Below are 12,060 nucleotides of genomic sequence, written 5' to 3'. Positions count from 1 at the left end.
TGTGTGTGTGTTGGAATGTTGCGACCCTGTTATCTCATGCATAGGGCTGGATAGCTCTGTGGTCAAATTTTATGACCTGCCAATGAGCTCGGGTTACGGGATGCGATTCTACTGGGAGAACATTCTTCAAAAATACATTTCAGATCCAAACACTCGAAGATCATAACTGTATGATCACAACACATTAATCACACATACATACAGGAAATTCAGATACCAGTCTGAGTTACACACATTTTAAGTTAAACACAAAAGGATGTTGGTGTGTGTGTGTGTGTGTGTGTGTGTGTGTGTGTGTGTACGTGTGTGTGTGTTCTGGAATGTCACGAGTCTGTGAGGTTGTAAAAGTCACAGGGAGTCCAGAGCTGAAATGGGGGTTTTAGAGGGGATTCTAAGAAAACAGGGTTTCCTTATGTGACTCAAATGTCCCTCGGGGGAGCCACAAAGATGCAATTTTGACCGTTCAAGCAGACTTGGAGATCAGGATTTACTAATTTGAACAGCATGTGACCGCATGTCATAGTCATTGTCGTTACATATTCCCCCTTTTTGTTAGATAAAGACCTCGGAAGGACTTTATCGAACAACAAATTAGCGCAATGGTCGATGGCAAGCGGCTGATGACTGAGGACTCAGGTCAAATGAGGTTTAGGCGAGCCCCGGATCGGGACCCCCTTTTTGCGGTTCCATAGGAAACCACCAGACACGGCTTTGTGAGCTTTGCTGTGGCTGCTCACATTTGGTAGGGTCTGGTACAGGGTGAAAGCCAAGACGGGAGTCAGGGCGTGGTCGGTTACCGTGGAGGTGCACCGCACAGTGTCATCTGGGGTCCAGGTATGGACACAGGTGAGGTGTTCAGGCTGGGCGGTTGCCCATGCTTGGAGGGACTGTGTTGAGTGCGAGTCCTGCCTTGGTGTTCAGGACTCAGGGTTGCTCTCTCCGTGCGATGCCGGATGCCAGACCTGGTGAGTGTGGCTGCTTTCTCGCGAACCACTGCGGCCTGCATCCTGTTAGAGGCGATAGGGAGAGAGAGAGAGAGAAGGAGAGGAAAAAAAAAATTCCAGCGATGGAGGTCCTTAGTTGGTTTAGGACAGTCTTTTTGGTTCGCTGAGGTTGGTATGCCACATGCTTTGATGTCCCATGCATGGCTTTTTGGCACATGTGGCGTCATTGTTACGCCTGCCCCCCCCCCTTGTGCTTTGTGGCTTTACGAGCTGTGGCGCTGTGATGGCAACAGGTGCACAATGCGTATTGAAGTCTTGTGAACGCAACATGTGCGTGGTGGCAGACAGCTGTCTGAGGCACTGGTTGTCAGTGAGCTCGGATGGCCTGCGAGGGTGGTGGAGGGGTAAGTGGTGGCATAGGAAAAGTCTGTTCATCAGAGGCCCGCATGACTTTCTTTGTACACAGCGGAGGTAGCGTTTTAGCGGCTCTGAGGCGTGCAGTGTAGTTGGTAAAGTTCGTTTGTGCTGTGTAATCACTGCAATGGTTAGGGTGGGTGGGTGGGTTGTCTGTATGTGGCGCAGACATTGGTTTGGTTACTCAACTGCAGGTCAGTCAGGACCTTGAAGCAGTAGGTGTCAGTGTTCGTTTTCTGTGTCTGTGTCAGACGTGGCTGCACTGTCTTCATCTGTGATGTAAGAAGACTCTGCCTCACCAGTGTTCTGGAGAGAGTGGTTACAGGTTCGACGGTCTGGGCTTGGAGTTCTGGACGGCGGGTGATGCTGGTTCCAGAATCTTTCCGAGCGGTCGGTCCGACGCTTTGGACGGGCACCGTCACAGTCGTGCCGCCACCTGCTGGCCTGGAACGGTGTTGATTCTCTGTGGTAAGGTCTGTGTGCCGTTGCTCTTGGCTCGAGCGATGTGGGTCCTGGGGCAGCACGGTCTTTGTTATGTCCCTCAGCCATGCCTCAAGGTCGTCCCAGCGGACTGCAGGACAGGGTGAGCTCGACATCTCGGCTTACTGTTGGCGAGAGAAGCACAGCACACACAAAAAGAGACAAAATGCAAGTTTGTTTTAGGGTCAAATGAGCTATACTCATACGGGCTATGCCGTTTATGAGAATTTCGGGGCTAACTGATGCCGACAGTTAGCTGAGCCAATTTCGTGGGTATGGATGAAACCCACAATAGAAATTTGGACAGGCGGTAGCCTGGGGGGGTCGTCTAGCGACGCCCGCTTTGATCGTCACTCTATTATTCAGCTTTTCCTGGGGTCTCTCTTAGGTTCTGTGTCTAAGTGAAATGAAAGAAACAAATCACAACAGAGTGGAGAAAGAGACAAGGTTGAAGGTAGGGAAGATCAGAGGGAAACACAACACAAGGAAGTGAATTGGTCTGCAATGAAATGTCACAAACAATAACACGGGGAGCGTTATTTAAGGAAAATAAATCAAATAAGATAAAATAAAATAAAATAAAGAGGCCTAAGCCTTATTAACACTGCGAGAGTTCCTGATCGGGCCAGGAGATGCGTGGGTTATCGGGACAGGACCTCGAAAGAAAGTCTGTCTTAGAGAGAGAAAGGTGAGTCCAAGCACTTAAAATACACCCGAAGGAATAGCTAGTATTCTGTGGTTCCTAATAAGTGGATGGGTTCTATCAAATTTTAGTTCACCTGGGGTGAATAGAGGTCATCCAGGTGGAAACCAGCGGGCGCGGTCAGACCCTCCGACGGTCCCAACACCAGAAGGAGTGCAGTGTCAGTAACGTCGGACAGATGATCCCCGCCCACCGGAAACCAACCAGTGATGACGTCTCATTCACCACAGTGCACTGACTGAGTCCTGCCAATAGATACACAATGAGGGATTACAATGTTGGACTTAAAGTAAATTAAGGCTTTCTGGTTTCATCAAATTGAGTAAATAGGTATGCAGGAGTCAGAGGCAAAGGCTTTACTAAAATAATGATACAACAAAGGAAATTACGATAATTGGTTGTAATTATCAGAATAACCTACCCCCCCCCCCCCCCCCTTGGAGAGACTGGAGAAAGAGGGAAGAGAAAAATAATTATCAATGAAATAAAATTTGAATAAACAACACAGGTTTGAGACGCAGGCAGAGGAAAAGGCCCCGGCAGTGGGTTTGTGCCACAAGGGTGAGGGCCGTGTTTCCTCTCAGTGGTCCACCTGGTTGAATAGACACAATTTGAAAAATGCAAACTTGTTTAAATTAAAATTCAAATAAGCATGCAAGGAGAGGTCCAAAATACTAATAATAAGGAAGGAAAGAAAATTAGAATGATAACAGTGATGTATCCATACTAAAAATAATCAAAACTGAAATTCAGAATGACTTCCTATAATCCTTACAATAACACTGAAGTTATTAGTATTGATTATAAAAAAAAAATAATCAAACGAAAAGGGTGGCAATGAGACACTTCAATTGCAGACTGGGGGTTAAACAGATATTGATAAGTCGACCCAAGATCGCCACACGGTGGCGTGCTTCTTCCTAGGCGGACCTATCAATGAACTGAGTGAATCGAATCTAAGTTTTTAATTCGAAAAGTTTTCCTTTTTTTTTTCGAACTTAACTTAAAGTGTGACCGTCGAAAACAGAAAAAGGAATTGTCTAACTCCAAATAATATCAGCATAAGCTAAGCTTGAATGCAGTTAAGTATTTGAGAGAGAAAAATGAATGCAGAGAGAAAAAGAAATTGAAAGCAAGTATTATCTTAGAACGCCACGAGATGGCGTAGTTGCGCTCGCGCAGGCTGACGTCAGTGGGAGGCGACGCTCACGCAGGATGACGTCGGTTGGGGGCGCGTAATTTGAGAACTGCCCCAGACTTAGAGGCTGCCCTCTAGTGTCGGTCAGTGGCGTAATTCAGCAGATTTTTTTTTTTGGAATCACGTGGTGTTTTGCGCTTCTGTTGCATGCGGAAGACTGACGCGAGTTTCACAACATGTGACTAACAGGAATTACACATTATGCATTACACATTGAGACGGTTTTAGAATAAGAACAGGGATTATCATCTTTTCTTAATTCATAAAACTGGTCTCCAATTTACACATTATATATTATACACATGAGACGGTTTAAAGAAGGAGAACAGGGATTATCATCCGTTTTCTTAATTCATAAAACTGGCCTCCAATTACATATTATACATGGTTTACAATAACAACAGGTATTAAAACTTCGTGTTTTAATCACTAGAAACTGTGAGCAAACAGGCGTTGAACATCTATTTACTTAAGCTGTGAGCACACCAGGCATCAGAACAGCTGTGAGCAGGACTTATCATCTGCTCATCTCCCATAAGCATTAATCAAAATAGCACTTTTATGATTTTTGCGTAGGTTTACGAAATTGGATCGCGAGGCCAATTTCTGACCAGGAGTTTACCGTTAACGTATTAATAAGGCCTATTACGACTGAAAAACTATCAGATTTACGTCTTCGTCCTAAAAGAGATCCTTCGTCTTCATTTAGTCGGTTTAAATCATGTTACATGTATCAACTGCAAAGAGTTTTGTTTCGTCTTTACAGAGACAGATGTAATGTCATGAACTGCAGTTTTAGCAGAGCTGGGCTGGCTTTGTGCCCGCCATCAGCTGGGTGAGTTCGCCTTGGCGACTTTTCTCACAATTCAAAACGCGCGTATAGCCTACAATTATTAATACCAATAATACACATTCAACTGAAACTGAATTTGCCCACAAAAATGAAGTTTGAAACTGCCCGCATTCTCCACCAAAAATGTAACGAATATGCATCTGGGTAAATATGAATTAGCTCAAGAATATGGGGAATCTTGGGATATTAATATCTCTGACTCATGGTCATAATTCATAAGTCGCATGTACATTTATTTATTTTTTTATTATAGGAAATGCCTCGTTCTGTAACTGGTCTGACCAACCTTTAACTCGGCCAGCGAGTAGATGTAAGGTCAGTACAGTTAAGAAGGGGTATTCACAAACTCCACTAAAGTTTAGGTTCTGGCCAAGAACATTAAACTTTATTGAGTTTATTAATTAAAACTACTGAATGTAGTCTAATATTATAGAGCCTGTAGCTTTATAGATCTTTTGTTTCATTGACTTTATAAAAAGTGGGTTTTCAAACACAGAGCCAGTTAAAAGTATAAATGGGTTTATTAATAAAATGGCACACGCTAGAGATTATAAGCTACAAATATAAACGTACGTAAAATGCAAACGAGAAAACAGACACACATTTAACCGAACAAAAACATAAAACATAGCATGACGTGATCGGAATGAATGACATGAAAGAAAGAAAGAAAGAAAGAAAGATATAAGATATGGAGGGTAACTTAATTCACAGACCTAAGACCTAGACACCTGGAACAGCTTTTATAGGAATCAATATACTTGCGAGATGTGGTACTCTTTCCGTGTGATGCTGAAAAGGGGACGCGCGTGCGCGTGTCCGGCTGGTTTGCGTCTAGCTTCTTCTTCTGGGTCGTTTCGAAAAACGATGTAAAGGCTCACTTGAATTTAACGTTACCGGAAAAGTTCAGATTCGTCTCCCGGGATGGGAGAGGCTGGAAATCTTAGTTGCAACGAACGGGAGCTACGACTCGAACATGTGTTGGTCCGAGGAGAAGGCCAGGGCCTCCTTCAGATGTTCCTTGGAGAAACGCTGCGCCGGGGAGGAGGGTCCAGAGAAGTTGGATGAGTTGAGTTGGAAGAGAGGAGAGAAGAGAAGAGAAGAGAAGAAGAGGTGGGATCGATGAGAGAAGAGATTTTGGACTTTTATCAGTGTCCCAGGTGCCGTCCCCTCCTTCGTGAAGGACGAATCAGCTGTCGAGATTTTTCGAGCGGGAAGATTCCTTTGTCCGGTTAGACACGCCCACTCGAATGAGTCATGATTGACTTTAACTGGAGAGGATTTTCTCCAGACATATGAACTTATAAAACAATGCGCATCACTGAATTCTGTTATAGGAATTCAACTCCGTTAGCTGGAGAGGATTACAAAGATATCAAAAATAGAATCTAGGCGTTGTAGCCATGCAACGATACATTATTATGCATTTGTATAGGCAATAGCAGTTCTATTAAGGTCACAAATAGGACATATGCTTTCCTATGGGTTACACACACCTCTTAACACACAAATTTATATATTTAGTACCTTTAGGAGTGACTTTATGGGTAAAAGTCCTTTTCTGTAGGGGGTTTCTGTTTCACAGTCCAGAGTGTGTTTGTATGTGTGTGTGTGTTGGAATGTTGCGACCCTGTTATCTCATGCATAGGGCTGGATAGCTCTGTGGTCAAATTTTATGACCTGCCAATGAGCTCGGGTTACGGGATGCGATTCTACTGGGAGAACATTCTTCAAAAATACATTTCAGATCCAAACACTCGAAGATCATAACTGTATGATCACAACACATTAATCACACATACATACAGGAAATTCAGATACCAGTCTGAGTTACACACATTTTAAGTTAAACACAAAAGGATGTTGGTGTGTGTGTGTGTGTGTGTGTGTGTGTGTGTGTGTGTACGTGTGTGTGTGTTCTGGAATGTCACGAGTCTGTGAGGTTGTAAAAGTCACAGGGAGTCCAGAGCTGAAATGGGGGTTTTAGAGGGGATTCTAAGAAAACAGGGTTTCCTTATGTGACTCAAATGTCCCTCGGGGGAGCCACAAAGATGCAATTTTGACCGTTCAAGCAGACTTGGAGATCAGGATTTACTAATTTGAACAGCATGTGACCGCATGTCATAGTCATTGTCGTTACAAGAGATTAACCGGAATTATCCCGAAAAAAAGTTTTATCTGTACAGAGGTAAAGGAAAGGGAAGGTTTTGTAAGTAATCAGCCAACTTTTTTAATTTGTACAATGTTTAATAGGAAATCAATGCAGTGTTGACAGAACGGGGCTAATATGGTCACACTTCCTGGTTCTGGTAAGAACTCTAGCTGCTGCGTTTTGGACCAGCTGTAGTTTGCTTATTAAGCATGCAGGGCAACCACCCATAATATTATTACAATAATCTAGCCTTGATGTCATGAACGCATGAACTAATTGTTCCGCATTTGTCAATGAGAGCATATGACGTAATTTAGATAAATTTTTAAGATGGAAAAATGCGGTTTTACAGATACTAGACACGTGACTTTCAAATGAAAGATTAGTATCAAAGAGCACACCCAGGTTCCTAACCAACGACGAAGACTTGACACAGCAGCCATCAAGTGTTAGACAGTATTCTAGGTTCTTATGCGAGTACGTTTTTTGTCCAATAATTAGAATCTCAATTTTTTCAGAATTAAGTAGTAGGAAATTACTAGTCATCCATTTTTTTATATCAGCTATGCATTCCGTTAATTTTGTGAATTGGTAAGTTTCGTCAGGGTGTGAAGACATATAGAGCTGAGTATCATCAGCATTACAGTGAAAACTAATGCCATGCTTCCTAATGGTATTTTCAAAGGGTAGCATGTACAGAGTGAACAGCAACGGTCCTAGTACAGAGCCTTGTGGTACGCCATACTGAACTTTTGATCAATAGACCCCTTTTGCGCCGACGTCACAGTTACGTCACGGCGCTAGCTGGAGGCAAAACAAAAGGAAAACTGGAGGCGGCCAATACAAACCAGCACAGATTCGGCGACATAATAAGGAGCTTAAATTATTATTTTTATTATTAAATGTCATCTTGTTGTGTTGTTGGGTGCAAGAATCGATGAAAAATGAGTATGCTGTATCTGGAATTTTTATTTCTAGAAAATATTCATATCATTAAAATTGCACCGTAGTGTCACTCTTTACATTGTCGTCTTCTTGGCGCTGGCTAGGCAGAACTGCGGATCGTACCACACAAGTCTTTACATGACCATTCAGCACATAGTTATAGGCATTTAAATATGCCCTCAGTTTCTCTTTACCCTCGGTTTCTCTATCGGGTAGGTGTAGAAGTCAGGCCACTCAACCGGAGGTAGCGTTAACGTTAATCCTGTCAGATCGTCCATTGACTGAGCGTGTACGGTCATCTGGTTCCGTCCGTTAAAATTAACTTATGCAAATAGCAATTGCGGTCCTGGACAGTGAGTGACCTTGCACATTAAGACAAAATCGGATTTTCTCCAGTCATTGTTAAAAAGCCAGCTAACAAAACTTGCAAACTAGCGTTAGTGAAGCGGCCAGAGGGATCTTTCTGCCTCCAGCTAAGCCCCGTCCACACAAATACGTCACCATGTTTACCAACTGTAAAAGGGTCTATAAGACAGCTTTTCATTTACTGCCACAAACTGATAATGGTCAGATAAGTATGATTTAAACCATGCTAATGCAATTACACTAATGCCAACATAATTTTCAAGTCTATTTAAAATAATGTTGTGGTCAATATTATCAAATGCAGCACTAAGATCGAGTAACACTAATAGACAGATATAACCACGATTGGATGATAAGAGCAAATCATTTGTGATTCTAATGAGAGCAGTCTTAGTACTATGGTACGGTCTAAACCCTGACTGGAAATCCTCACAGATACCATTTCTATCTAAAAAGGAACATAGTTGTGAGTTGTGTAATTGACTAATTTTGTAGGATCAAATTGGGTTTTTTTAACAAGTGATTTAATCATAGCCAGCTTAAAAGTTTTTGGTACGTACCCTAATGACAAAGATGAATTAATGATATTAAGAAGAGGATGACCTCTGGAAGCATCTCTTTCAGTAGCTTATTCGGTATAGGGTCTAACATACATGTTGTTGATTTAGATGATTTAACGAGTTTAGAAAATTCTTCCTCTCCTATAGCAATGAATGAATAACATTTTTCCTCAAGGAGAACAATCTACTGTAGTAGATGGTTGCATAGTTATAATTTTCTCCCTGATATTATCAATCTTGTTATTAAAGAAATTTCATAAAGTCATTACTGCTGTGCTGCTTGGAAATGTATGGGGTTGAAGATTTATTTTTCGTTAATTTAGCCACTGTTTATTTTCTTCTAATAGGGTTGAAAAATAAGCAGATCTAGCAGCTTTTAAGGCCTCTCTGTATGCAATCGTGCTCTCTTTCTATGAAATGTGAAAAAAATAGTTTTGTTTTGTTTGTTGCGCTTCATTTTTCTGGCTGCTCTCTTAAGGGCCTGAGTGCGCTCGTTGTACCACGGCATTGGACTATTTTCTTTAATCTTCTTTAAGCGCAAAGGAGCAACTGTGTCTAAGGTGCTGGAAAAGAGAGAGTCAAACGTTTCTGTCGCAATATTGAGTTCTTCAAAGCTATCTGGGATGCTGAGATGATGAAACTGATCAGGACGATTATTAATAAATCAATCTTTAGAGGCAGAAATGATAGGTCTAACTAACACGGAGTTGACGTTGCAGCCTTGGCTAAATGAAGTATACACAAGACTAGATAATGATCTGAGATGTCATCGCTCTGCTGTAGAATTTCAACGGCATCATCATTGATTCCATGTGATAATATTAGATCTAGAGTATGATTACGACAATGAGTAGGTCCTGACACGTGTTGTCTAACTCCAATAGAGTTAATATCTTTAAATGCCAATCCCAATGTATCTTTTTCGTTATCTACCTGTATATTAAAATCACCAACAATTAGGACTTTATCTGCAGCCAGTACTAACTCTGACAGAAAATCAGCAAATTCTTTGATAAAGTCTGTATGGTGCCCCGGTGGCCTGTAGACAGTAGCCAGCACAAATCTCAAATGGGATTTATCATTTACACTAGATAGTGTTACATTAGGCACCAACACCAAACAAGCACCAAACAAGACTTCTCAGTAATTCTGAAGATATTACTATAAATTACAGCAACACCTCCCCCTTTGCCTTTCAGATGAGGCTCATGTTTATGACAGTAATCTTGAGGGGTGGACTCATTTAAAGTAATGTAATTGTCTGGTTTTAGCCAGGTTTCTGTCAAACACAGCACATCTAGGTTATAATCTGTAATCATATCATTAACAATAAGTTATTTTGAAGTAAGGGATCGAATATTCAGCAACCCAAGCTTTATCATTTGTTCATCCATATTATATCTGTTTTTTATTTGTTGAACATCAATAAAAATGTTAACCTTAAATGGGTTTAGGAGTTTTTTGTATGTCCTAATTCGGGGGAACAGACACTATATGATGATATCTAGGTGAAAGGGTCTCTATGTGATGTGCTTTATCTGACCTCAGTGACGTGAGACAGTTAGCTGACGGTCGGTTTAGCCAGTCTGTTTGCTTCCGAGCTTAAGCTGAAGAGCTGCTGAGGAGCTGAGTTGTTGTGCGACCACATTTTCATTTCCTCCTATTTCTTCTACGTCTCGTCTATATACCTGCCGTGATCACCCATCTGTTCACATAATTAGCCCTAAGCGTGATCTAATTACCATTAGTAAACATCCTCAGTTCTTCTCGTTGACAGCAGTCAGCTTAGAATGGATCGACATGTCTTATGATAGAGTCTGAAGAGCTCTATATAGAGCCAAGTGATACAGTTAAAGTCAACATGAACCAACATTTGCTGCTCATTTTACTTTTTTAATGCGACTAGTGCTGGGGATTTTGATTCATACCAGTAAATCTTCTGAAACTGTTCACTAAATTTCGTTCAAATTTTGTTTATATTCGTTCAGTGATTTGTTCAATTACCTTTCCTGCAGGTTACATCACTATGCCATCAGTTGGGGACAAGTGAGTGTGTTATAGGTGAGTCATTGAATAATTCACTCAAATGATTCAAATGAAACATTTGAATGTTAAAAGTTCAAATCTACTAAGTGTCACGGTCAGTTCATGTTAGGTTTCATAGTCATGTTATGTTTAGTTTCTAGGTCATGGTTTGCATTGTTACTGTCTTTTTATTTGTTACCATGGTTTTTGATTTTTGCATACCTGTTCCTTGTTTCTTTGATTGCCTGCCCCACTGTATTCAAGCCCTCTGTTTCCTCAGTTCAGTGTTCTGCTTTAAAGTAGATGTGAATGTGTAGTGTTCTCACTCTTTGTGTTTATTACAGTCTATTTCATCAGTCATTCTGATTCACGCATCTCTTTATTTTGGATTTCACCACACATTGATGACATGATTCCTTTGCCCAACTGAACAAACAATTTCCCCTTTCTTTTCATAAGACCCTTGTACACAATATTCAGTTTATTCAAAAATAAGATGTTAGGTAGCCTTGATTTTGTGAGTTGGGAATTAATTGGATGGTTAAAAGTCGTCAATGTGACAAATGGTTTGAGGGGAAGTGTTCAAAAAATTATATCAGGCAAAAAGTAAAGTTGTTTCAGAGTCACTCATTTTTAATGAAAGACTGCAAAGACCTGAGGGAAGAACAAAACACTACACTATGTTAATGTATTTATCTAAAAAAAAAAAAAAAAATGCTGTTGAAAGTGGATCGGACCGAGCACCATAGCACACTTGTGGTAGCCAATCAGCAGTAGGGGGTGTATGATGGGGGAGGAGAAAGAGTGAGCAAGAGGGAGTTTTGAAGAAAGACTTTAGAAAAAGAGATGGCTGAGAGACATTACAAAAGAGAGAAGGTCAGAGCAATATCACTAGAAAACAAGGGTTATCACACTGTAAAAATAAAAATAAAATTGCTATAAAAAACGGCCAAATTCTAACAGTAACATACTGTTCACCTTTTTATTAGCCTATTACTGTTGCCTGCGTTTTTGCTGTAGTAATTTCCTGAGTGATTTTAATTTCCAACCTATTTTAAAGTTTCCTTTTTGACCTAGAGTTGTTGCCAAAATGACACACCATTTTTTAGAGTGTTTGTAAATTGAAATAATCACAGAAATGTACTGCATGTATTACCGTAAATGGCTGTAAATTAATTTTACAGTATTGATATCATAGAAGTACAGTATATTGCTGGCATCTCTGCTGCCAGTATTTTACTTTAAAATGAAAATAAAAAAATACTGGAAAATACTGTATTTTGTTTTTACGGTAATAATCTGTAAAGCAATTTCACAGTATCCATACCGTAGAATTACAGTAGATTGCTGGCAACTCTGCTGCCAGTATTGTACCGTTATTTTACAGAGAAATTGCTAACTGTACCTTTAATTACTAAAG

General features: G+C 40.9%; 1 protein-coding gene across 2 annotated transcripts in view; it reads right to left on the bottom strand.

Annotated features, from left to right (window-relative positions):
- The window catches only part of tafa5a (TAFA chemokine like family member 5a), a 169,976-nt gene that overhangs the window by 19,310 nt on the left and 138,606 nt on the right, over window positions 1–12,060 (bottom strand). The window lies entirely within an intron of this gene.

Source organism: Leuciscus leuciscus (assembly GCF_965113295.1).
Source record: "Leuciscus leuciscus genome assembly, chromosome: 4".
In the NCBI taxonomy this organism is placed as follows: Eukaryota; Metazoa; Chordata; class Actinopteri; order Cypriniformes; family Leuciscidae; genus Leuciscus; species Leuciscus leuciscus.
The sequence above is the reverse complement of the archived record's forward strand: the minus strand, read 5'-3'. Positions and strand labels throughout refer to the sequence as shown.